Source organism: Ambystoma mexicanum, chromosome 7p, assembly GCF_040938575.1.
Source record: "Ambystoma mexicanum isolate Mex_15411 chromosome 7p, UKY_AmexF1_1, whole genome shotgun sequence".
In the NCBI taxonomy this organism is placed as follows: Eukaryota; Metazoa; Chordata; class Amphibia; order Caudata; family Ambystomatidae; genus Ambystoma; species Ambystoma mexicanum.
The window spans coordinates 182,659,693-182,685,504 of NC_090939.1; the positions used below are offsets into that span (position 1 = coordinate 182,659,693).

General features: G+C 48.5%; 1 protein-coding gene across 5 annotated transcripts in view; it reads left to right on the top strand.

Annotated features, from left to right (window-relative positions):
* The window catches only part of PRDM15 (PR/SET domain 15), a 1,394,990-nt gene that overhangs the window by 671,486 nt on the left and 697,692 nt on the right, over window positions 1–25,812 (top strand). The gene's annotated exons all lie outside the window — the stretch shown is intronic.

Genomic DNA, 25,812 nt, shown 5'->3' on the forward strand with positions numbered 1-25,812 from the left:
AACAACATGCATACGATTTATCGTAACTCAGGAAGAACTCAGAAAATCTGCGTTTGAACCCCCGTAAACCGCTCTCCTGAATCCGACACCCTATCTTACCTCTGCGCATAGGATTCACTGCGCATTCTCTGTACGCCTGCCTTCGGGTGGCGGATAGTATGAGCGCTTTGTGTGGCTGTTTGGAGGGGATTGTGTCCTCCGATGTATTCAACATCTATGACAGGTAATGACCACAGCTGTGCTGCTTCGGAAAATTTTGGATAGAGAGCGTCCTGCGTCGATGACGTCGATGTGTTGTTCCTCGAGGGTCGACGTCACAGGATGTTATATATAGGACGCACGGTGCCCGTAGTCTCATTACTGTTTTTTCCGCAAAGTATTGGCTTCGGAATCTTGGGGCGCCCGATTCTTCTGTGCGAAAATGCCTTCGTCTTCTGCTACCCCGAAGTCGGGCTTTAAAAAGTGTCGGGACTGCAGGTCGAAGATGTCCATCATGGACCCGCACGACATCTGCCTTTGGTGCCGCAGCGAAAGCCACGCTACCGATGACTGCGAGGAGTGTCAGTCCCTGACGTCTAAGGCCTTGCGGGAACGGAAGAAGAAATTGAAGGTAGGTAGGGTGTTTAAGCCCCATAAGTCTAAGTCCGCTGGGCTTTCGACCAATGACTCGAGGGTTGACTCTCCGTGTCAGCGAAAGTCCACGGCTCGGTCTAGGAGTGGTTCCCGCCATTCCTCTGCCTCGAGTCATTCTAGGAAGCTCTGTCACCGGTCGCCTTCCCCGTCTTTGTCGGTGCAGGACTCCGCTAGACGGTTGACTTGTCCCACCAAGTCTTCGTCGACGGCCGAATGGGATTCATTCCGCTGGCAGATGTTGACGATTTTCGAATTGCAAGGCACAGTTCCGTCTGTGCCTTCGAAAGAAGCCGGAAAGGAACAGGCTCGGTCCACGACTCGCACGCCTTCGGGCTCGGGCGGTCAGTGCGATCATCAGGAGCCGTCGATGTCCCGCTTGGACAATGGAGATTGCCATAGCCGTGCCAGGTCTAGGTCCCGGTCCTCAAAGCCATCGAAACCGTCGGAACCTGTGAAGCCTTCGAGGAAGGCGTTGACGCCATCGGCGCCGTGTCTGTCGAGGGGCGCTCTCTGTCGAGGCTCCGCCCTTGAAGAGGTTTTCAACATTGTCGGCGCCTCGGTCGACACCGAATCCAGTAAATCTGTGAGGCCTTTTTTTGGAGCCCTATTCTGTTCCTCCTCCCAGATTGGATTTGTTCCAACCGTTGGATTATATTTCGGAGGTGGAGGAAGGGTCTTAGCAGGAGATGGTTGTGCCTCCTGATGCTCCTGATGACCTTGTGTCTGGGGTCTTAGCAGGAGATGGTTGTGCCTCCTGATGCTCCTGAGGACCTTGTGTCTGGGCACAGTCAGTTGGAGGAACTCTGTCAGTCTCTGCATGACGCTAGTGGTCTTGACACCTCTCTGGAGGTGGAGTTTGGTAGGCCTGAGCCGGGGACACATGCCGAATCCTCTTATAGGCTTCTCATGTCGAGGGTGACTGAATACTTGGGGTGGTCTGCTCCACCTGTTGATTTTGATCAGGATGATCTGACGGACATCCTGGACCAAGGTCCACCCACTGACCTGGTGTTGCCATTTCACATGGCTTCGCAAAAGAAAGGTGGCAGCGGTTTGGACTGCTCCGGAGAGTCTCCCGGCAGTGAATAAATCGCTTCCGAAAAAATACCGTCCCGCCAATAGTGACCCCTGCTACTTGTTGACGCACCCTACTCTGGAGAGTTTGGTGGTGCAGGCGGCTACGGCCCCCGCAAAGCAGGCTGTGTACCCTACCATCCCTCCTCATAGGGACGATAAGCGCTTTGGTGGTTGGGCGAAGAAGGTATTTTCATCTGGGGGTATGGCTTTGAAGGCAGCCAACTCCATTTGCCTTGGCAAGATTCACTCAGTCTGTGGAATTGTGCATCTTTGGCGGCTGAGCATATTCCCGGAAGGGAGGAACGGGATGGTTTTCTAGTCCTCGTGCAGGACGGCAAGGATGCCATTGTCACGACTCCTGCCCCTGGCCTGGGGTGTCGGACCATGTGGGCTGCACCCAGTACCTCCATCAGGGCCTCAAGGGCCTGGACATTTGCCCTAGACTCACTTGAGTTAGTCCTGATGCTTTTGGCGCCAGGCTCATATGAAAAGCCAATAATCTGGGCCCATAAGTGCATTTGTACAACAATATGGATGCTCCCACATGGCTCAGTTCCTTAACTGAGCCATGCAGTCTAGCATTTTGGGTGTGGCAGGCCCAGGGACACCTGGGATACCTGCAGGCTATATAAGCCACGCCCGGATTTCAGAACACGTTTCGCGTTGCTCTGATTGCTGCAGCATGATATTCACCGCGGTCAGCTGGAATCATCCACTGCATGCCGGGCCAGATCCTGCAAGAACAAAGAGAGAAAACACCATTAGTATTTGCTTACCTTTTGGAATCAGCGCTCTTACTCCGCTCCTGGATCCAGAACACCCAACATCTCGGCGGATCTCGCTCCATCAAGAAAACCGCCAACTGGGAAAGAAACGGAGAAAAGAAACATCAGTAAGCGTTTATTCTTCACTTTTAAAAAACACTCGCTTACCTGCATAGAAGGCTTCCAACACCGGCAGAAGAAAAGGGCTGGTTCCAACTTAGAGTGCCAGTTAGCGGTTTGCTCACCTACTCACCACTCTCCATCTTCTCGGCACTTGTAATCTGGATCAACAACACAGCCTGCAAGAGAGACAATATAACAGGTTAGCACAAGAGCAGCATGTAGCACCGCGCTTCGTGCTTTCTTACCATCTCGTGCACAACTGCGCGACATCACAAGGACACCGTCCATACCTACAAACAAAGGAAGAACCGAATAGAGACTATTACAAAAACAAAGAACTCACAGCCAATACAGACTTATCTGAAAAACTGAGTCGCAGCAGGCCTGGTCTCCGTAGAGTTGCTCCAGTGAAGTAACTGGGCAGCGACAAGCCAATCCCAACGCACCCCTGCACCGAGTGGCAGGACGGAGAGCGCACCTTATCAAGAAGCAAGGTGAGCAGTGCGCAAGGGGGGGCTACTTGGGCCCATATGGGAGGTGGGTCCCGGGCCAAAGAAGACAACCAAGCTAAAATCTAACTACTGTGTTTCAGACCTGGTCTCCAGTCACACAAGGGTCCAAAGGAAGAGGTCCAAGGGTGAAACTGTTCGGACTGGGTGGTACCCAGTGGATACCAGGTGAGCGTTACAGCATGTGTGAAGCCGTTTAGTTGGGTTTGGACTCGGCAGACTGTGTCAGTCGGGCCATGGCTGCGAGCACCGTGCTACGCAGGTTTGCGTGGTTGCAGAAGTCGGGGTTTGATCCTGATGTGCAATCTCAGCTTCTCAACATGCCCTTTGATGGTGTCCATCTGTTTGGCAGCAAGGCTGACGAGAGCCTTGAGAGTTTGCAGACATACAAAGCTGCAGCGAACTCTTTGGGCGCTGCAGTACGTCAACCTCTGCCATTTCATCCTAGGGGCAGGAATGGAGGGGAGGTTCCTTTCGGTACTACTCTTCCTTTGGTAGATCGAGAGGAGCTGCCAGTCAAAGGGGCCACCGTAGGAGTACCAGAGGTGGAAAGCAAGGTACTCGAGGTGCCAAAGCCGCTCGGGCAGTTGCCTCTTAGCCCTCAGGCACTGCCACAGCCGCGTCCACTCAGTCATGAGGCCATGTCCCATGGTTCGCCGGTTGGGGGCAGATTTGCGCAGCATCTTGGAGAATGGTGTGCCATTACTTTAGATGTGTGGGTTCTGGAGATCATAGCCCACGGCTACTGTCTTCCCTTCCGGCAGAGGCCTCACGACAATCCACTGGCGAAGCTCTCTTTGAAGCATCTGGATCCGCTCCTTGCTCAGGAAATCCTATCTCTGCTGGAGAATGGCGCCATAGAACTGGTGCCTGTAGCGGAGGGGAACAAGGGATGGTATTCCCCTTATTTTTTTTATCCCGAAACAGGACGGGGGATTGAGACCCATCATGGACTTGCGTGGGCTGAACAAACGCCTCAGGAAGGACAAGTTCAAGATGGTAACTCTTTCTCAAGTCCTCCAGGCCCTTCAACTTCAGGATTGGTTGGTGTCTCTCAACCTCAAGGATGCTTACTTTTCATGTGCCGCTTCATCCCAAGCACAGGAAGTACCTGAGGTTCTTGGTTGGCGACTCACATTTTCAGTTTCGGGTCCTGCTGTTCAGATTGACCTCCGCCTGAGGGTTTTCACCAAGATGATAATGGTGGTGGCAGCGTATCTCAGGAAAGGGGGATTCACGTCTACCCCTACCTGGACGATTGGTTGATCAGGGCGCGCTCGCCCGAGCAAGTCCTGAATCATCTGTCCGTCACCTGCCAATCCCTTCACAAGCTGGGCTTCTCCCTCAATTTAAAGAAGTCCCATTTGACACCTACCCTGCGGCTCCAGTACATCGGAGCAGTGCTAGACACGTCCCTGGGGCTGTGTTCGCCTCCCCAGGTGAGGGCTCCTCACATTCTGCAGATGGTGGACAAGTTTCAACATGCCCAGAGTCTCCCGGCATTCGAGTTCTTGAGGTTGCTCGGCCTCATGGAATCCTGCATTTTCCTGGTGCCAGAGGCCAGGCTGAGGATGAGATCTCTGCAGGGGCTCTCAAGATGCAGTGGTCGCAGTTCTCCAGCAGGATGTCGGATCCCATTCAGAGTCCGCCCTCTGTTGCACCGGATCTTCTGTGGTGGGCCGTCGAAGGCAATCTGATGAATGGAGCTCCATTTTGGCAACCATAGCCGGAGGTGATGATCGTGACCGACGCATCCCTCACGGGTTGGGGAGCTCATGCCAACGAGTTGACAGCCAGCAGCCGTTGGTCTCTGTCGGAGTCCAGACTCCACATCAATCTGTTAGAGCTGCCGGCTGTCAGGCTAGCCCTGAAGGCTTTTCCTCCGTCTGTGCAGGGGTAAGAATGTTCTTATTATGACAGACAATACAGTGGCCATGCACTACCTCAACAAAAAAGGGGGGCAGGGTTACTCCCGTTGTGCAGGGAGGCAATGCAGCTCTGGTTCTGGGCCATCCAGCAAGAAATTTTGATCTCAGCAGTTCATCTGGCCAGAGACGAAAATGCGGCGGTGGATGCTCTGAGCAGGCAGAGCACGGTCTCTCACGAGTGGGAGCTGGCTTAGGAAGTTCTTTTTTAGATCTTCGCCCTTTGGGAAACCCCACAAGTGGATCTCTTCGCCACCAGTGTCAACCGGAAGTGCGAAAGATTCTGCTCGTGGGAGTTTCCACCAAAAGGGGCCTTAGGAGACGCGTTCGTAGTGGAGTGGTCCTTCCCACTGCTGTACGTCATTCCGCAGTGCTGCGGAGGTTACAGAGGTTTGGTTCCCGGATGATCCTCATTGCTCCGGCATGGGCCAGGAGAGCGTGGTACCCGGACCTCCTAGACATGTCCATCTGCCCTCCACGTCGTCTTCCCTACCGAGAGAGTCTGCTCGCATGTGAGGGGGGGGGGGTTGGGTTCTCCACCCAGAGGTCAAGTCCCTCAGCCTTCATGCTTGGTATCTGAAAGGTTGAGGTATAAGGATTGGGACCTCCTCGAAGACGTGATGGAGGTGTTGCTTTCGGCCAGAATGCCCGCAAAGAAATCCCTGTACCGTTGCCGTTGGAGAAAGTTCTGTGACTGGTGCAGGGTACCTAATGTGGATCCTTTCCAATGTTCCATCCCTTGGTGTTGTCTTTTTTGCTTTCCTTACCCCACAAGGGCCTGCAAATGGGTACCATTAAGGGTTACCTGATGGCGCTCTCCATATTTAAGCGCTCGTCTGAGGAATGTTCTTATTTTAAGATCCCTTTGATTTCTCAGTTTCTGAAAGGGCTAATGTGTTTCCACCGCCGCCTTTCCAGGTGCTGGGATGGGATTTGAATTTGGTTTTAAAGTTCCTAATGGGATCTCCGTCTGAGCCCTTACATTCTTGTCCGTTGTGACTGTTGTCCTTTTAAAACTGTATTTTTAGTTGCGGTTACTTCCCCACGCGGAGTGAGTGAGTTGCGGGCACTTTCCGCCAAGCCACCCTTTACTGTGTTCCATAAGGACACGGTTGTCCTGCAGGTGCGATCTTCTTTTCTTCCGAAGGTTGTGTCGGAATTCCATTTGGGCCAGAAGGTGATTCTTTCGGCATTTTATCCTCCTCCACATCCTGGTAAGGAAGAGGAGAGGCTTCATAGGTTGGATCCTAGAAGAGCTTTGAGTTTCTATCTCTTGCGGATGTACCGGTTCAGAGTGGACAATCCGCTCTTGGTTGGTTATGCTGGAAGACGCTTGGGTCAGGCTGTTTCCAAACAGACCTTGTCTAGATGGATCATTTTGACGATCTCTGAGTGTTACCGTTTGGCGGGAAAGGACCCTCCAGTTGGCTTACGGGCTCACTCTACTAGGGGTGTGCCTCCACTGCCCTACAGAGGGGTGCCTCCACTGCCCTACAGAGGGGTGCCTCCACTGCCCTACAGAGGGGTGCCTCCACTGCCCTACAGAGGGGTGTTCCGATTCACAATATTTGCGAAGCAGCCACATGGGCCTATGTCCATACTTTTGTGAGACACTATTCCTTGGACTCCATCCATGGGCAAGATTTGGCCTTTGGTAAGGCAGTCCTTTATTCAAAAATTTGATTGGGCATTCTAAAATTATAAATTCTTTTCCCACCCCCAGTCATTGGTACTGCTTTGGGAGTCTGTCATAGATGTGGAATACGTCGGAGGACACAATCCCCTCGAAGAACAAGTTACTTACCTCATCTGGTAACATTCTTTCGATGGGATGTTCCTCCGACGTATTCCACATCGAACGCCCCCAGCCTGCCCCGCTACTAAGAATTTCTTATGCGATTGCAGCTTCCATTTCTGCAAGGCTTTCTGCAGTCATACTGGCAGGAGATTGGTGCCACACGTTCTGGGAAAAACTACAACTGAGGCTACGGGCGCCGTGCGTCCTATAAATAACATCCGGTGACGTCGACCCTCGACGAACAACGCATCGACGCAGGACGCCCTCTGCCGAAAATTTGCCAAAGCAGCACAGTTGTGGTCATTACCTGTCATAGATGTGGAATACGTCGGAGAAACATCCCATCGAAAGAATGTTACCAGATAAGGTAAGTAACTTGTTCTTCCCCGCAGAGAGATTGCACGCTCAGATCAATGAATACGTATTGTTCAATGCAATAGTGGGCGTGCGATGGACTGCCTGTGGGCCGTATGGACTGCCTGTGGGCCGTCCATCGTTATCCCCCATTTTGCCTTATTCTTCCCCATTTTCGATGTTCTGCCCTCTGCGGAAGCCATGCCCATGCTCTGCATGGTGTCCCGCGCAAGGCACTTATCCTTGTGCAAGGCCGTGTAAGCCTGCGCAAAGTCCCCGCAGAGTACGAAAAAGTGCCATGCAATTGATTCCATGAATCGACAAACAGGATTTTGCATGCAGAGTCACGATTTTCCATGTATATAATTCTGTGAATCAAGCCCAAACTTTAGTTTGATTATTTCAAATAATGCTTTGGTAAGGGTGTGTTTCAAATTGGCAGTTTTTGGAATGGTGCAACATATATGGGGGCAATCTCTAGGTTTCTTAAATAACATAGGTGTTTATCTGCTAATGATTGCTTAACTTGTTAAATTTCCAAAATAAAGCATCTGGTGAAACCATCAAAAAGGTTGATTGGGAGGCTTGTAAGTATACTTGTGCAGATGGTTGAGCAAAGTGCCCTCGTTTGATTTTCAACCATAGGATTGAATGCCAACAGAGGCAACTCTGCATTTAATCATTCTGAGGTTGATAAAGTATCATTAAAGTGGGTCATAGTTACTGTTATGAAAGATTTTCTTTTTGCTCTTTTCCTTCCATAGACGTCTATAGAACGCTAAACTTTGTGTTTTTGAACCTGACCTGACTTTTGTATGGTTAATAAAGCCCTTGAATGCTTAAAGCTATCAATGTATGGGCACTGTCGTCCAATTATGAAATTCCTTGTTTCATTTACTCTGCACACATCAGCTTACAGTAAAATGTGATAGGGATATTTTGTATCCCTTTCTCTTTTGTTTTAATAACTTTATGGTTACTTGCATGATGTGACCAGGACAGGCTGGCGGCAGTGGATATTTTACTACCATGTTTTTTTACTTTCTTGTGTGCACTTTTACCACATAATGCCTTTTAGAGTACCATATACTCGAAAAATGGCCATGCCACTAGATTGTGCATTGTTCTTTGACCAGCTTGTATCTTGGACTTCTTCCTGCCCTCAAGTAGCTGATATGCCATATAAGGTAAGCCCTGCCCCGGGCAAATACTTGGCTTTCCCGGGCAAAGCAGTGGTGTGTGTTTAGTGGCCAGATGTGTGGCCTGACACTGTCTTGTCCAAGTCCATAGCCTATCCAAAGTGTTTCTAATGCTGGACAGAAGTGGTTGGCCAGCCACTGCCAGTTTGAGTTCTGCAGATCTTTACGATTAGTGGGCTTGGGACAACTGCAGCTCGAATTCGGGGTGAAAGGAGTACTCCTGCAGCCATTCTGGAGATCGTTATTGAAGCAAAGAGCCCCTTTGACTCAGAGCATACTAATCAAAATCCTTGGAAGGTTGTTGCATTGAACCATCATTGCCTTCAGCAACCGTCCGGCAAAGCCCTGCTCTTTTGTCTGATATCCTGAGGGCTTTCAACGGTGGTTCAACCTGTGGACTTGTAGAAACAATCCGTCCCAATCCCAGTTTGAGCATCCGGCTTTTGGAAGTGTCCAGGGGCCACCCTGTGAACTGACCGACTCCCACCTTGGCTAACTCCCTGGTTTGGTCGTCGGGACCAGCTTCTTTGTTTTCGCTTCAAGGATAGTCTTCTGCTGTTTGATTGTGGTTATCATCGTTGTCTCCCACATGCTTCGTGACCTGGGGCTCTCCCAGGTCTGTCAGAAACATGGTGGTCCTTTCTTCATTGTTGCAGGTACCCAGATGGCTCGCAAGAGCACTGCACCACCAACTAGCTGGCACTAAATCACGAAGCAGAAAGTAACCTCTGCACCAGCAACATCTGGATCGGCTCTGATGGAATAAAGACACGATGTGAGTGGGCCCAGTAGATTCAAGTGCCACAAAGTGGATCCTGATAAAATCAGAGTACAGGTGGTGAGTTAACCTGTTTCTACCCCTGCTACCTCCATAGGGTTTAACAAGAACAAAGTACTAACCCTACCTCTCCCTTAGATGGTCGTGACCAGTGGAGTTCTGGCCAACGATCCCACCCTGCGCTTCCGCTAACTTGATGGGATTGGGAAGAGGGTGTCCTAAGAACTTTGTTTGCTTTGTTCTTTAATACTTGAGGCATTTACACCTACGATTGTAATTGGTTATTTATAACACACTCAATACCCAGAGGATTCTAAGCGCGGACCTAGAGATCAAACCTGTGTAGCTCCAAGTCGTCTAGCATCCAAGGCAAGAGTGTTGACCCTGAGCTATCCTCCTGAGACGATTGAATTTGCCATTACTTGTTCAGCCCACTTAACACTCAACTGCCTGCAACGGTTAACTTTTGGGACCTGTGATTCTTTGGGCACTACACCCTATCTCCTTTAACAAGGGAAGGACTTTTTAATTACAGTCCTTATTTATTTATTTTTTGTATAAGGGTGTGTATTGTGTTTTTCTCATGCATTACTGACCTGTTCTCTAGCTGATTTCTTAATTAACTTTTTCTTTCTTTCCTTGCATTTACTATATTATAGTGCTCTACGAATCTGATCTAACCGTTTTAATTGTTGGCGCTCTTTAGCCAAAGCACCCCAGGGTGATTGTACTTCATATATTTATCGTATATGTGTAGTAGTTTACTTACCTATAATTTTTAATTGATAAGCGTTTGTTCAAAGCCTGAAACATATAACTGTATTTGCATACATGCTGCCTAATTCGAATTATTAAGAGTGCCCTCTGTGTGCTTAACTGGAACCTTGCACCACCTCTACATATACCCAAGTCCAAGCCTTTCTGCACAGTCGCAGTACCTTGATAGTTTGGCTCAAACGTAGATCTACAACCTTTGGCTGTCCATAGTACGACCCCCATGATCTTCACAATTCACTACTACGGCTAGGGCCAATTGGAGTTTCGGTCCGAAAAATCTGAAGAGCCAAAGGTTGCACATCCCCTGGCTTAGGCTTTTTCCTGTTCACCATAATAGAGTGGTGGATTAAGGACTGATTCTGAAAATCCATTTTAAGTGACCCATTCTATTAACAGCACTGCTTAATGTTGTAGCAGATGCTATATAAAATAAAAACATATTTTATAGAGCCATAGTAGTAGCTCTCTATTGGGGTATTGCTAGGAAAGATTTTTCTTTTGCAGCTTTGTCATCTCTTTCAATGGGACCACCAGATTATCTGCTGACTGAGGGATCCAGGACTGTTTTTAGTGAGTGAGGGATTTTTAACCTCACCCATTATCTTCATTAATTTTGTTTTGGGGGCACTGGTAAGTTCAGGGGGACCTTGTCCCCTATTTAAGCCTATTGTGTAGCACGACTACCTCTCACGATAAGCACATCAGTGCATGGGGAACCTTATTCACCACTTCTTTTTTTTCTTTAAAGGCATTTTTCACTTAACCAGTACGGTCCAGGCAGGCTGGCGGAAGCGGTTCCTCCTTTTTACACTCTTTGAGTACGTCATGGGCACATTTACTTTTTTCGAGTGAAATACCCATTTTACCGTTACAATGGACAAAATGGCTTACCTCTTTGTTTAAACTCAGACTTTTTGTCTCACTATCTTTGTTGCCTGTCTTCCTCCCCGACAGGGGTAGTAAATGGCCGTATGTGCTAATGCTTTCTAAGTGTTCTGGCCAGAGCCCAGGAAGTAGCCTTTTTGTGGTTGGAACTAACTTGAGCTGAGCTTGGAGACCTAGGAACCCTTATCCACATCCTAACCACAGTGATGTAATAACTGTAGCTGACCAGGATATCCATGATTGGATAGCCAAGACAGGTTTGAATGTGACAGTTCATCTGATTGGTTGGCTAGCGGCATCCCCAGCCCAGGTTCCTGTATATAAGAGTATCTGGAGCCATTCAGGTCTAACACAGTACCTGAGAATCCAAAGCACAGAGGGCCACAGAGGGATGCCAGGAAGCGGTTGCTGCGGCAAGTCCTGCCAAAGCCAATCCCCGGCTGGTGAGATTCTGCTCTCTATCTTTTGGGGAAGGCATGCATTATATCTCCCACTCTTGAGGCAGTGGAAACAGATTCACTGTCCTGTACCCTGGTGGATGCTGTCGATAAGCAGTGGGTCTCTAGTTAGCCTAGAATCTCTTGACTTGGTGCTTTCTTGTGCCTAGGCTCTGTGCATCCCCCAGTGCTGCTGAACCAATCTCATTGAGGGACCCAAACTGTATGGCTCAGCTGATACTTTCTGCATTGTAGAGGGGCCTTGCTGGAGCTGAAGTCCACACATGTCCTCCTTAATTGTACACCAACCATTGCTGTGTCATAAAAACTGCTTTCTTCACCTGCTGCATCAAGAAGGTATTCCTTCCTTGTGATTCTTGTGTCCTTCATCATGACCTCCGGTCTGGTGGCCCAAGATTTAGGAGGTTGCGATTGTAGACCACAGCTGCCGAACGCAGCAGCTAATAGAAATCACCTCTGAACCTGTAAACCCTGGACCACCAACGCATAATGGATGCTGAAAACAGTTATCCCCAATGGCTCTGAGTCTTTTATTTTGGACAATATTTCAGGCTGCATAACCTTTTTGTGGTTGTCCTTGATGCCCTACTGAACCCAGTGGGGCTAAAAATATTACCCTGCAGCTACATTTGCTTTTCCTTTTTGTGTTGGACCCAAGGTATAGGAATCCTGTCTGGGGTCTGTCTAGACACTTTTGATGCCTTCTTCCTCCAGTGGAAACCTGTAAGTACAGTGTCACATATTGTCACTACGTGTCCATGTTTAACTTTTGCATTAAGCCCCTTGGCATTCTGTGGCAAAATATGGGTAACTGTTTTAAACTCCCCAGCGCTGGATGCTTATCTTTAACTCTTGTTGGACATTAATACCTAAGTCAGTCTTATCCTCCTTAAGCTCATTTTCTGCATTGGTGTGCTTTATAATTTGAATTTGTATTTGATTGAATTTTTATAATGTCATATGCCTTCTTACGCTTTACTTTTATAAGGCTGTTGAAATGGTTCTATGTTATTGTACTGACGTTCGTTTTTTCGATGTATTTTTGTCCGCAATGTATTTTTTTTAAATAGGGGTGGGTCCTCCCCAAACCCCCCCATTTGCCTATGTTACCTCAATCGCCTCCCCACCCCTTTTAATTCTTTACCCACCCGCCTCCCCACCCTCATATACATTTCAATGTGTTTTTTCGATGGATTATCAGCAAAAAATCCATCGAAAAAATGAGCGTCTGCAAAAGAATGTTATATGGTTGATACATTCCAACATCTTTTCCCCACTTTAACTTCTATAGCAATGTATTATTGAATTATTGTGCTTTGACCCAAAGTGTGGGTAGTGTCCCAATTTGTGTTCTGCAAATGTGTGTACATATATATTTCGAATGGTTGTATCCTCCCACGTATTCCTCATCTTTTGATATCTCCAATATCCAGCTTCAGCTGCTTGGGAAATATTTTTCAGCTGAGGGTGCTGTGCGTCAATGCGGTTGACTCGATGTAGCTTGAGGGCCTCTGTCTGGAGGATGTCATCACCGTAGGCATATATAGTATGCACAGCGCCCACTGGCTTCAGTTTGATTTTTCTGAGTAAGCTTTCGCTTCGTGAACTACGGCGTGCTTCAGAAATTTCTTCGAGAAATATCCGAAAATGTCTTTGTCTTCGGCTCCAACAACCCCGAAGACCGGGTTTAAAAAGTGCCAAAGCTGCGATGCCTAGATGTGGCTGACGGATCCGCATCAAGTATGCTGGTGGTGTCTCAGTGTGGCGCACAAGACCTTGGCCTGTTGAAAGTATGGATCGATGACCGGGAAAGCTCTGAAGGAGCGTAAAGGGAAATTGGCGGTAGGTAGACTCCCCAAAAAATCCCCTTTGACAACCCTGTTGAAGCAAGAGGCGACTCTCCTCGATGGAAAAAGACAAAAGGTCCAGGTCACGGAATGGCTCTCACCACTCCTCGTCCAGGAAATCGAAGAAAAGGCATCACAAATCCCCTGCTTCGACATCCTTGTCCGACTGCTCAGCAGAGAGTACTATATATTGTCCAACTAAGGCCTGTACTCCGGCTGAATGGGAATCATTCAGGCAGGAAATGCTCAAAATCTTCGAGAGCCAGAAACCTTCGAAGCAACTCGGCCATGCTCCTACCGTGCCTTCTGAAGCTGGTAAAGAAAAGGCTCGAGACAAATACCACATGCCCTCGAGCCTGGGAGCGAAGGCCATATTCCCATTGAGAGCCGTTGAGGCCTCGACACGATGAAAAGTCATTGAGGAATCCTTTGAACCATCAAAGTTCAGCATGGACAAAGTCCAGTGACAAGTCAATGTCAAAGTCATCGACGCCACAGGTGCCATCGACATCTAAAAGGTCTTCATCAAAGACATCGACTCCGTGGGCATCTGGCTCGAAACCTTCAAAGCCATCAACGCCTTTGCCTAAAATTCAGAAAACCTTCACTCCTTTACCTAGGAAGGATTTCTTTAAATCACTCACTTCCATTTATGAGGACATTGAGCCGTCTGATGATGATAATGCACCCTTTGGATTGCAGTATAGCACTCCAAATGTCCCTGATAGTTTCATATCAGAAGAATCCAGGGTAAGGGACCTGGATGAAAATTTACAGACAGCCAGTGGAGTGGACACTTCACCAGAATTGGACTTTGGAAAGCCAGAATCAGATGAGCACACAGATGCCTCTTACAGGCAATTCATGACGAAGGTCGTTGATTATCTGGGATGGAGCAGGCCTGTCCTTCGATTTGAACAGGATGACCTCACAGATATCCTGGATAAAGGTCCTCAAAGGGATCCTATCCTACCCTTTTATGTCTCATCAGAAGAGAGTAAGTGCTAATTGGGAAGCACCAGAATCAAAACCGGCAGTAAATAAAAACTTGACAAAGAAATACCGACCGAAGTAGTGACATCAGCTACTTGTCCAAACATCCTACCCCAGAAAGTCTGGTGGTGCAGGCAGCAACCACTACCTCCAAGCAGGCTGCTTATCCGACCATCCCACCGGTTTTGGGATGACAAACTTATAGACGCCTGGTCTAGGAAAGCCTTTTCTGCTGGGAGCATGGCTCTCAAAACTCCACATGTGCCCCTGCGAAATTCACTTACACTCTATGGGACTGTATATCCATGGCGGCTGGATACATTCCAGAAGGGGAGGAAAGAGACGGCTTCTTGGCCATTGTAAACAATGGCAAATAGGCCATGTGCGAGTCTTTTCAGTCTGGTTTGGATTCTGCTGGCAGCCTCAGCAGAGCCATGGCAGCAAGCACTGTGATAGGATGTATACGAATTGACCTTTTCACAATTAACCTCGGGAGAATTGACCTAATTTAAAAGGTCAATTAGGATATACATGCAGGGAGAAACGCCCTGCAACCCCCCACCTAATCCAAAAACCCCCGCAACTCCACACCCAATCCCCTTATATTATTTATAATCCAAAACGAACCCAGTTCATATAAAATAACTAAAATATCATAACTGTCAATTGTGCAGAAGGTCAATTAGGACCACTATAATTAGGTCAATTTGGACAAAAGTTCAATTGTAAAAGATCAATTTGGGTAATACCCTGTGATACGCAGGTTTGTGTGGTTAAGGAAGTCTGGATTTGCACCAGACTCCTTAATATGCCTTCTGATGGGGCTCATCTTTCTGGCAGCAAGGCTGATGAGCCTTGAGAAGCTGCAGACCTCGAAGGCGGCAGCCAAGTCTTTAGGTGCCGCTATTTGGCAGCCTCAGCCTTTTCATTCCAGTGGAACATCTTGGAAGGGTAGATCTTTTCGCTACTACTCAGTTAGAAGAGTGAGAGGAATGGTTGGTCAAAGAGGCCAAAGCACATTCCCTTGTGGTGGACGAGGAAGAGGTGCAAAGCCCGCCCAAGCAGCGGCATCTTTACCTACAGCCACTGCTTCAGCTGCCTCAAAACCTCTGAGGTCTTGACTCATGACACACTAGTGGGAGGCAGACTGTCTCAGCATCTGAAATAATGGCAGGGTATTACTTCAGATGCTTGGACATTACAAACCATAGCCCAAGGTTACCGGCTCCCCTTCATTCAGAGACCTCAGAATCATCCACCGGGAGCCATTCTTTAAGGGTTCCAGATCTGTTCCTTGTGCAGGAAATGTTTGCCCTGCTAGAGAAAGGTGCTATAAAGCCAGTACCTGTAACGGAGAAGAACAAAGGATGGTATTCTCCATATTTTCTAATCCCCAAGAATGACGGAGGACTGAGACCCATCTTGGACTTGAGATACTTGAACAAGTTCCTCAGGAAGGACAAGTTCAAGATGGTCACACTTTCTCAGATCCTTCAGGCCCTTCGTCTCCAGGATTGGATGGTGTCATTGGACCTTCAGGATGCTTATTATCATGTGCCAATCCATCTCAAGCACAGAAAGTACCTGAGGTTCGCTGTTGGCAGTTCTCATTATCAGTTTCGAGTTCTGCCGTTCGGGCTGACCTCCGCACAAGGGTGTTAACCAAACTGATGGCGGTGGTGGCAGTAAGTCTCAGGGGGTGGAGGGGAATTCACATCTACCCCTACCTGGACGATTGGCTGATCAGGGTGCGTTCTTCCGAACAAGTTCTGGGTCATCTCAGTGTGACCTTCCACTCTCTCCAGACTGGGCTTCTCTCTCAATTACAAGAAGTCCCACATGATATCATCTCAAAAGCTCCAGTTCATTCATCCTGGGGAAAGACCTCGCCACCCGAGGTGAGGGCTCAAGACATTCTTCAGATGGTCACCAAATTTCAGATTGCCCAGCGTCTTCCGGCCTTTGACTTTTTGAGGTTGCTCGGCCTCATGGCATCCTGCATTTTCCTGGTGCCAGAGGCTCATCTGAGAATGAGATCCCTTTAATGGGCTCTCAGGACACAATAGTCTCAGTTCTTGGGCAACATGTCAGACCTACTTCAGGTTCCAAACGGGGTCGCACCGGATCTCCTGTGGTGGGCCTGCAAGGACAACATTCTTAAGGGGGAGAACCTTTTTGGCATCCATGGCCGGAGATGACAGTAGTGGTGGACGCCTCACTCACGGGTTGGGGAGCCCACTCCAACGATCTAGCGGTTGTTGGTCTCCATCCGAGTCCAAACTACACATCAATCATTTGGAGCTGAGGGCAATCCTTCTAGCGCTGAATGCCTTTCTGCCCTCTGTATGGTGAAAGCATGTCCTGATAATGACCGGACAACACAGTGGCCATGTGCTACCTCAACAAGAGAGGAGTTGTAGGGTCACTACCACTGTGCAGAGAGGCAATGCAGCTCTGATACTGGGCAATTCAAGAAGGAATCTCCATGTCGGCAGTTCACCTAGCTGGGGAGGAAAACACGGCGGCGGACCATTGAGCAGGCAGAGCACAATCTCCCACGAGTGGGCACTAGCTCAGGAAGTCCTTGCGGAACCCCCAAATGGATCTGTTCGCGACCAGTGTCAACCGGAAGTGCGAACTGTACTGCTGCAGGGAATTTCCCCCAAGAGGAGCTCTAGGAGACACGTTTGTAGTGGACTGGGAGTTTCCACTCCTGATACGCATTTCCTCCAGTCCCCGTCATTCCTCAAGTCATCAGGAGGTTGAGAAAGTTCAGGAAAACCATGATCCTAATTGCCCTGTATTGGGCCAGGAGGACATGGTACCCGGAACTTCTGGACATGTCCATCTGCCCTCCAATACATCTTCCACAAAGAGAGGACCTTCTCTCACGAGAGAAGGGTCTGGTTCTCCATCAAGAGGTGAAGGCACTCAGCCTTTACGCATGGTTTCTGAGAGGCTGAGGTACAAGGATTGGGACCTCCTGGATGACGTTATGGAGATTTTGCTTTTGGCCAGAAGGCCAGCAACAAAGTCTTTGTAGTGCTGCCATTGGAACAAATTCTGAAGTTGGTACAGGGACAAGAATGTGGACCCTTTGCTATACGGGAGGTGTTATCTTTTCTGCTGTACTTGGCCAATCTCTAGACCACTGTTTACAGTATTCATAAGGACAAGGTCGTCCTTGGGATCATACCTTCATTCCTACCAAAGGTCATATCAGATTTTCATTTGGGACAAAAGATAGTTTTACCTACTTTCTACCCTCCACCTCATCCTGCCAAGGAAGAGGAGAGACTACACAGACTCTACCCACAAAGGGCTCTGAGTTTCTACATTTCAAGGATGTCAAAGTTGCATCTGGATGACCAACTGTTTATTGGATTCCCTGGTCATAGGTTGGGACAGACTGTCACCAAATGGACCTTGTCCAGTTGGATTATTTGAGCTATTTCCGAATGCTACAGGTCCTCCAGAAGGCTTTGGAGCCCATTCCGCTCAGGGCATGGTTACTTCTTCTGCTCTGCAAAGAGGTGTTCCTATAAAAAAACATTTGTGAGGCAGCCACTTGGTCTACAATTCACACTTTTACTAAGCATCACTGCCTTGATTCCACCTTAAGTCAGGATAGAAGATTTAGGATAGTACTCCTTCATTCCATTCATGAAAATCCCTGATTAAAAAAAATCATACTCCCGCCTCCAATTCAATCACTGCTTTGGGAGTCTATCAAAAGATGAGGAATACGTGAAAGGGCACAATCTATTCGAAGATCTAGTTACTTACCCCTGGTAATATTCTTTCGACTGGATGTTAATCAATGACATTTGTGATGTCATCTTTGATGTCCTGGGTGTTAGTCTTAGCAGTGCACGGTGGTGGCACGAGTTATGGTTGCTTAGCTTACCATTACCGGCGAATTTCAGAGGTTTTTCGGTTTTACTTGTAACCATAACGTCCCTTTAACAAAGTTTTTTCATTGAATTTCATAGGTTTTTACCAGTGCATGCTATTTTCCTACAACTTACTAATATCATACTTACCCAATATAGTAATATGTGCATCCAATTTCCAAAGTTTCACCTTACAACTGCCATTTCCCACCATCTGGAATAATTTTTAAAACTTATACACTTTGCAACTATTTCAACTAGTTTTGCATCCATAGAAGTCTACGAACATCTGACTTCATAGCGGACCTTCCGGACGGTGCCACATGACCATACGCTGGCGCGTGGCATGATGACGTGTCTGAGAACCCGTCCACACTTCATAATAAGATCTGTTTGGCGGACAGTTCGGAACTGCATTTTCTTCTGATCTAGGAACTTACAACTTCAAAATTTCCCTTGCACAGCTCCAACACCTATTCCTACTCATTATCCATTAACAATCTAGTACACAGATTGCTATTTATCTTAAAATGGCATCAGCTAATGCCATCCCTCCTCCCCAAGAGCCACCACCACTGCTGTAATCAAGGAGCATGAGAAACAGTGCCCCCAAACTTAGAAATTCCACACGCGCAACATTTTCCCTTGTCCACCTACCCCTCCATATTAGTGTTGGCTCTTCCCTCATTTCCCTCCCCACCTTTCGTTCTCAGCTCTGCTGCCAAAAAAATTACATCCAAAAACAACAAACATATTCCTTTAGGAACCACCCTTCACAGTTAAAAAATAGAACAAAAAAAAATAAAAATAAATAAAATTGTATAGACCCCATCTACTTTATATTTCTCAGTAAAGTACATAGACTAAGATTTTCCAACGTTTCCATTTGCGTTTTGCTAATGGGAATATTGTGGCGTTCATCCTCTGTTCCAGGGACTGGAACAGTGGATACCGGCCCAGCAGCCCAAGTTATCAGCCCAAGCGAAACGAGGGTGGATAACGAGGTCTCTGGACCATTATCCCCCATTCCAACCCCTTAAATGGGGGATGAAGTGATTACCACCCTAGCTTCCCAAAGCGGGAACCCGGGATGCTATAAAATAGGATTTTTCGTCCCGGTGTAGGAAGGAAAATCCTTTTCCAGGATGGCCACCATGGAAAGGGAAGGTGAGGGCTCCATAACAGCCTGCAGAAGGCAAAAAGAGAACCCTATGACCATATTTGCACGAGCACATTTTTCTTCCCTTTCAAATCTATCCTAATTTCGAATAACTCTTTACCACAAAAGGTGAACATGGCCACTTTAATCCTATGTTTTGCCCCTTGTGGTCATGACCAGTAGCCAGATTGTCCAGATCATGACCTTATTCCATGACCCGGACAATCTGGCCACTGCCCATGGCCACAGGCTACCCCTCAGTCACTAAAGGTATACCGCTATTTTTTGTAGCTACGTTATGACACTTCTCAAATAATAAAACACTGGCACATTTGCAAAACCATGCGTGTAGGTCCTTGCCAATGCTCCTTACGCAAGTTTGCTGGAAATCCACCGTTTTATTTTTTCAAAAGTGTCAAATGTATGCACATACAATCATCTTATAACCTAGCCCCCTGACAAAATCCATTCAGACTTTACAAAAACATCTAAATCTAGATGTATAATCTTTTTGCAAACCTTTGTGTAGATTTGTCAAATGGCACCACATTTATAAGCCTTTACAATATTTTGGGACCCCCACTCTAATTTTGCTGCCTCTCGACAGAATCCCACCAAACTTCGCAAAAACATGTATATCCTGATCTATTATCAGTTTGCCAAATGAAGTGTAGATTCGTCAAATGGCAAATGTATAAGCCTTTACATTATTTTGGGACCCATACCCTCTAATTTTGCCCCCTCTTCACAAAATCCTACCAAACTTTGGAAAAACATTCATATCTAAATGTATTATCAGTTTCCCAAATTAAGTGAGGATTTGTCAAATGGCACCTCATTTATAAGCCTTTACTTTATTTTGGGACTCCCCCTCTAATTTTGCCCCTTCATTACAGAATCCCACCAAACTTTGCATACTCACTCAGAATCAGCCCAGGAATATACATGCAGAATTACATGCAGTACCATTAAGTGGCGCCAAAGTTATAAGCCATCTAAGAACTGCATTTCACCAGCCCTGTAATGCTAAGGTGTTCGCGAACATCGGGACAGTTCGCGTGCAGCAAAAAACGTTTTTTTTTGCTTCTTGCAGCCATATCTCATCGCATCCTCATCACCGCTCACCTCACCAGAGATTCTTTGATAAGTTTGACAAGTGGAATGCTGTGTTTTTTCATGTTTGCGATGTCCGCGGACATTGACCGCTGTCCGCAAATCCAAGATGGCGGGCATTCCTAAAAATGTGACGCACTTCACGCTCCTCACCATCCAATCAGTGAACACGTTGCATGTCCGCAGACCTGACACAAGCCGATTAGCCAATGAGGACACTGTCCGCGGACCGAACAGGGAAGTGTGTCCGCGGACCGGACATAAATATCACACATTTTTTGTGACCTACTTTTTGGTCATTTTTTTAAAAACTACTGGATGGATTTTCACTTTCGGGACCAAGCCGTTTCTCCTGACGCAAATTTGGTGAAAATCCGTCCAGCGGTTTGGGCTGTAGGCATCAGCAAAGTTTTTTTCCCCATTCAGTCTTGGGGGGGAAAAAAAAGAAATTTTGGGATCACCCCTATAACTTTGCCCCCCCCTGGACCAAACCTCACCAATAATTCTGAGTGGGCCATATACCTTTTTTGCAAAGTTTGGTGAGGATTCGTCCAGGGAGAGCGAAGTTATAAGCCCCAAAAAGGGCTCTTCCTATGGGATTAGCAACTTAACCATAACTACACGGCCACGATATAGATATAGATATATATATATATATACCAAAAGGAAACGACAAGTCGATCCCTTAATTAGACTAACAAATTCATTTATTTTGCTTATTTGCGCGGTTTCTTGGTATTCCACCACTCCCTCGGGCAAGGATGGATTGAAGTCTTTATAGCTTAAATAGCCCCTACTGGAAATAGCATGTTATCTGTGCCTGTCTGTGTACCTGATTTGTAGTTTTTCTTAGAGAGTCATGTGTTAAATGTTGAACATGCATTTGAATTCATACAATTCTTTTTGGCTTTGTCAGTCCCGAAGTGCAGCAATTTTGAGATCATCAAGAGTATGATTAGCTACCAAAAATGCTCACCAACTAGACTCTTTTATGCATCGATTGACGTTCTTGAGATATGGAGGTTCATTTGTTTATGTAGAGGTTTAGTCTCCAGTTACTTCAGGTCCCATTGGTTGGGACCAAAAGCACCCATAAAGGGTGTTCAGGCTATAAAATGTAGTTTCTTCTTGCCTATGGCAAGGGGAATCAAAGATTAACCAATGATTCCCAGCCTGACGGGGAATATTCAGAACATGTGAATCTATGAAAGGTACCAGTGCTGGAGAACAGGAGTTACAGGGAAGAATTGTACTCCTTCTCCTACAGAGTAGCCCAGCCCGGGGCATTTCACACATAATCAAGTAAACAATATTGCTGGATGCGCATGTAAAACATCCCATAATACTGATGTGTCCTGTCCCCTTTCCTCCATCCTTGTGGACGTCCTGTGAGCTACTCCTTTAAATTTAGTAGTGCGCCTCACCTCAGTCCCTTTTTCCGCACCAACGGTGTCTGACCTGGCAGCTAGGCGCGGAAACCTTTTCAATAATCATCATTTTCCTCTTCTTTTGTCTTTATTTCTTCACCTCCCTCCGGTGCCTTGCCTCCCCCGGCACATGTCGGCAGCAGGAGGCTTAACGAGATGTGCATGCTGCAATCAGTCGTTCCCGGCCTCAGACCCTCATGCGCTCTGCCTTTAGTGCCTGGGGCCCGAACACCGCTGGGACACTTGCGTAGCTTGCAGCTCTGTCACGCTTCACTGCATGGTCATCTGAAGGACTTTGTGGCCAAGACCTTGTGTCACAAGAAGGTAGGTCCTTTGTTCTCTAAGGCATCCCAGCCCGGAGACTTCTTCCAGGGACCTCTGGCTGGGAGGGGTCTCTCGGACTTTGTCACCGGTGGTAGACCCGAGGCTGTCAAGGGCGCTGGCTCCCTAGCTGAAGGGCCCAGGGGCTCTTCCGGGAACTCCACCGAGGGGCGCTCCAGCTCTTCTTCGTCTTCCGCACTGGGGTCCAAGGGGCTTTTGAACTCCGGTTCCATGCGCAAGCCTGAGGCACGATCCCATACAACTATCAGCCCAGTGGCTGAGGGCCCTAGGCCTACAGGAGCCTCAACGGCCATCGTAGATGCTGACACTAGGCCCCAGGCGGCCCCTTCACCGTCCGAATGGGTACCGCAGACCGTGGCCGCTCCGGTCCAGCCTCCACGCCCCACACCCCACCGCCCACTCCTCCAACTGTTACAGCTCCAGTGCTCAGAACACCAAAGCTGATGCCTATGCCCCTGCTGCAGAAGCCTGTTGCTCCGCTCCCCTCTCTGGGAGCGGACCAGGTGGGAACTCCTCAGACTCTGCCCCAGCAGGATCTGGACTCGCCTCCTCCTGACAAAAATGGGGGGCCGATGACGACACGCAGGAAGAAGAGCCTTCCGCGTCGGTCAAAGCGTTTCGTGACTGTCTTCCAGTCCTAGCAGAGTTCCTAGGGGTGAACCATCCGGTACGGGCACCACAGGAGCCAGGAGTGCTTGCAGAAGTTCTGGCCTTGTGCGCCATATGCCGCTCGGGCATTCCTCTGCAAAAAGATGTACTCTTTTTGGCCAAGAAGGTTTGGGAAATGCCTCTGGCCAGCGCCCATAAAAACAAGAAGCTGCATGGCCGGCTTCGGCTCCTGGATGGGAAACCTGACCTAGCATCACACCCTCAGCCACGTTCTTCAGTTGTGGTGGCTGCGTCAGATTGAAAGTCTTCCTCGACTTCTTCAATGGTCGGCGCCGCCTCCAACTGTTTGTCCAAAGAGGACAAGGCGCTAGAGTCTTTCGGCAAGAAATGCTACGCCAATGCCGGTCTTCATCTACGACAGGCCAACGCTGATGCCATCCTTGCAGCGACAATACAGAAATCGTGGTGTGAGATTGGGGAATTTCTCCCATGCTTGCCTCTGCAGAGTCATCCCTTCAAGGCAGGTCTAGCAGAGGCGTGTGCGGTTCCGCAGGATCTTATTGAGTCCAGGGTCTCCCACATTGACACAGCCAGCAAGGGGGGGGGGGCGCCCTGCTTGGGTGACGAGGTGAGACGAACGGTGTGGATGCACGCTACAAAATCTTCCTCGTACGTCCAGGATAGGATCTTCGCCCTCCCATTTGATGGGTCGGAACTGTTCCACTCGTTGACAGACGACGAATTAGCAAAAAAGGAGACGTTCACCAAGGCTGCAAAGTCCTTGGCGATCTTAACCAGGCCGGGGCCAAAATCCTACCCACAGAGTCAAAGCAATTGGACTTCAATTTGCGCTCCTTCAGCGCCTTCAAAGGGTTTTGTGACCGTAGAACCCACCAGCCAGGCAGGTCCCCCAGCCAGCATAGGAGGAAGCAGCAGATGATGTTGCAGGGCTTTTTTCACCCCCCCCCTTCCATGCCTGCTTCTGACAGCAAAAAGTAATTATTATTTTGTCAAGGACCACTGTTCTTCAGTGGGGGGGGCCGGCTGGTTCTTTGTGACCAACTGGAAGCATTTATTCTCTAATCGAGGGGTTCTGTCAGTCTCCACGGGGGTTCAGTCTCCCTCTTCTTTCCCCCCTCCTTCTTTGCTGTTGCAGATGGGGTCGCTTGCGCTTCTGTGGGAGATCCTGCTCTTATTGGACATGCAGGTGGTGGAACTAGTGGCCCCTCCAGAAAAGGGATCCGAGTTTTCCAGGATTTTTGCTGTGCTCAAAAACAACCAGGTGGGCCTGAGGTTTTCATTACCTTTCGTTCCTCAACTTGTCTTTACCCCTCAAACGCTTCAAGATAATCACTCCTGCTCACATAGCGGAGTTGCGGTGTACAGGGGGCTGGATGTGTTCCTTGGATCTCAATGATGCATACCTACATGTCCCCATCTTCCAACCGCACCAGAAATTCCTGTGGTTCACGATATTGTTGCAGCACTTCCAATACAGAGTGCTACCGTTTTGCTTCAATTTGGCCCCTCTTGTGTTCACAAGTGTGTCCGCGGACCGGACATAGATATCACACATTTTTTGTGACCTACTTTTTGGTCATTTTTTTAAAAACTACTGGATGGATTTTCACTTTCGGGACCAAGCCGTTTCTCCTGACACAAATTTGGTGAAAATCCGTCCAGCGGTTTGGGCTGTAGGCATCAGCAAAGTTTTTTCCCCCATTCAGTCTTGGGGGGGAAAAAAAGAAATTTTGGGATCACCCCTATAACTTTGCCCCCCCCGGACCAAACCTCACCAATAATTCTGAGTGGGCCATATACCTTTTTTGCAAAGTTTGGTGAGGATTTGTCCTCACCAACACGGTGGCGGACCTTCTTCGTTTGGCGTGCCACCACCTATACTGTTATCTGGACAATTGGCTGGTGAGGATTAGCTCTCGTGAGGGGGGCATTCATTCCTGCCAGCGACTAACACATGCACTTAATCAATTGGGGTTTTCCCTCAACCAGCGGATAACCCCCTTCCGGGTTCTCGGAGTAAGCTGGGACACAGCTGTTCAGAGGGTTTTCCCCACGGCAGACAGGCTTGTGTTGTTCGTTACTTCCTGACCAACTCCACTACCATGGTTTGGTGGTTCCAACGCCTGTTCGGTCTCATGGCTTCATGCATGCTTAGGTGTGGCATGCCAGACTCAAAATGAGACGCCTCCTGCTCCACCTGGCATCCCACTGGGATCAGGAAACGGGGGCACAGTCGGACAGGCTGCCCATTCTCACCAGCCTTCTTCTGGATCTGCACTGGTGGCTCCTTGACAGCAATGTGGTGGTGGGAGCCCCCTTTTCTAAACTGGAGCCAACCCTGCTGGTGACAACCGACTCCTACCTCCTGGGCTGGAGAGCGACTCTGGATGGTTACTTGATTCACGGTTCATGGTCCAGGGCTGACCTTCTGGAGCTCGGAGCAGTGGGCCTTGCTCTCAGGACTTTGTCGGTCATCAGGGGGAAGACAGTTCTGGTCAAGACCTACTCAACAACAATATTCTACTTGGTCAAGCAGGGGGGGGGCGGTCCCCCACTTCTTCATGGAAGGAGTGGGCGTTGTCAAAAGGAATCTGGTTCTCGGCGGTCCATCTCTGGGGAAACAGCAATGCGGATGACGGACAAGCCCAGCTGTTTGAGGTTGAAACTTAAAAGTGGGAATTACACACCTAGTCATTGTTGCCTCTCTTCCAGATGTGGGGGTTTCCAGATCTTGACTAATTTTCTTCGCCTCAGAACTCCAAATGCCTCCTCCTTTGTTTCATGGGCCAGGGGTCTATGGGGGATGCGTTTCAGCTCTGCTGGCACCTCTGCAGGTGCTATGCACTTCCTCCAACTCTGTTGCTCCAGCGGATTCTCTGTAAGTTTCGGCCTTATACTAATCGTCCCCCACTGGATGTAGAGGCTGTGGTTCTCAGACCTCCTCCATATTCGGTCCCAGGGGCCAGTTCGGCTTCCTATCCCCAGCAGGGGCTTCCTCACGCAGGAGTTCGGGGCAGTGGAAAACCCAGACCTGGCCAAACTCGCACTCTTGGCCCGGCTCCTGATTAGCTAAAACTTCATCCTTTGCTGTGCTCTCAAAGTAATTGGGAGATCGTACATGAAGCCAG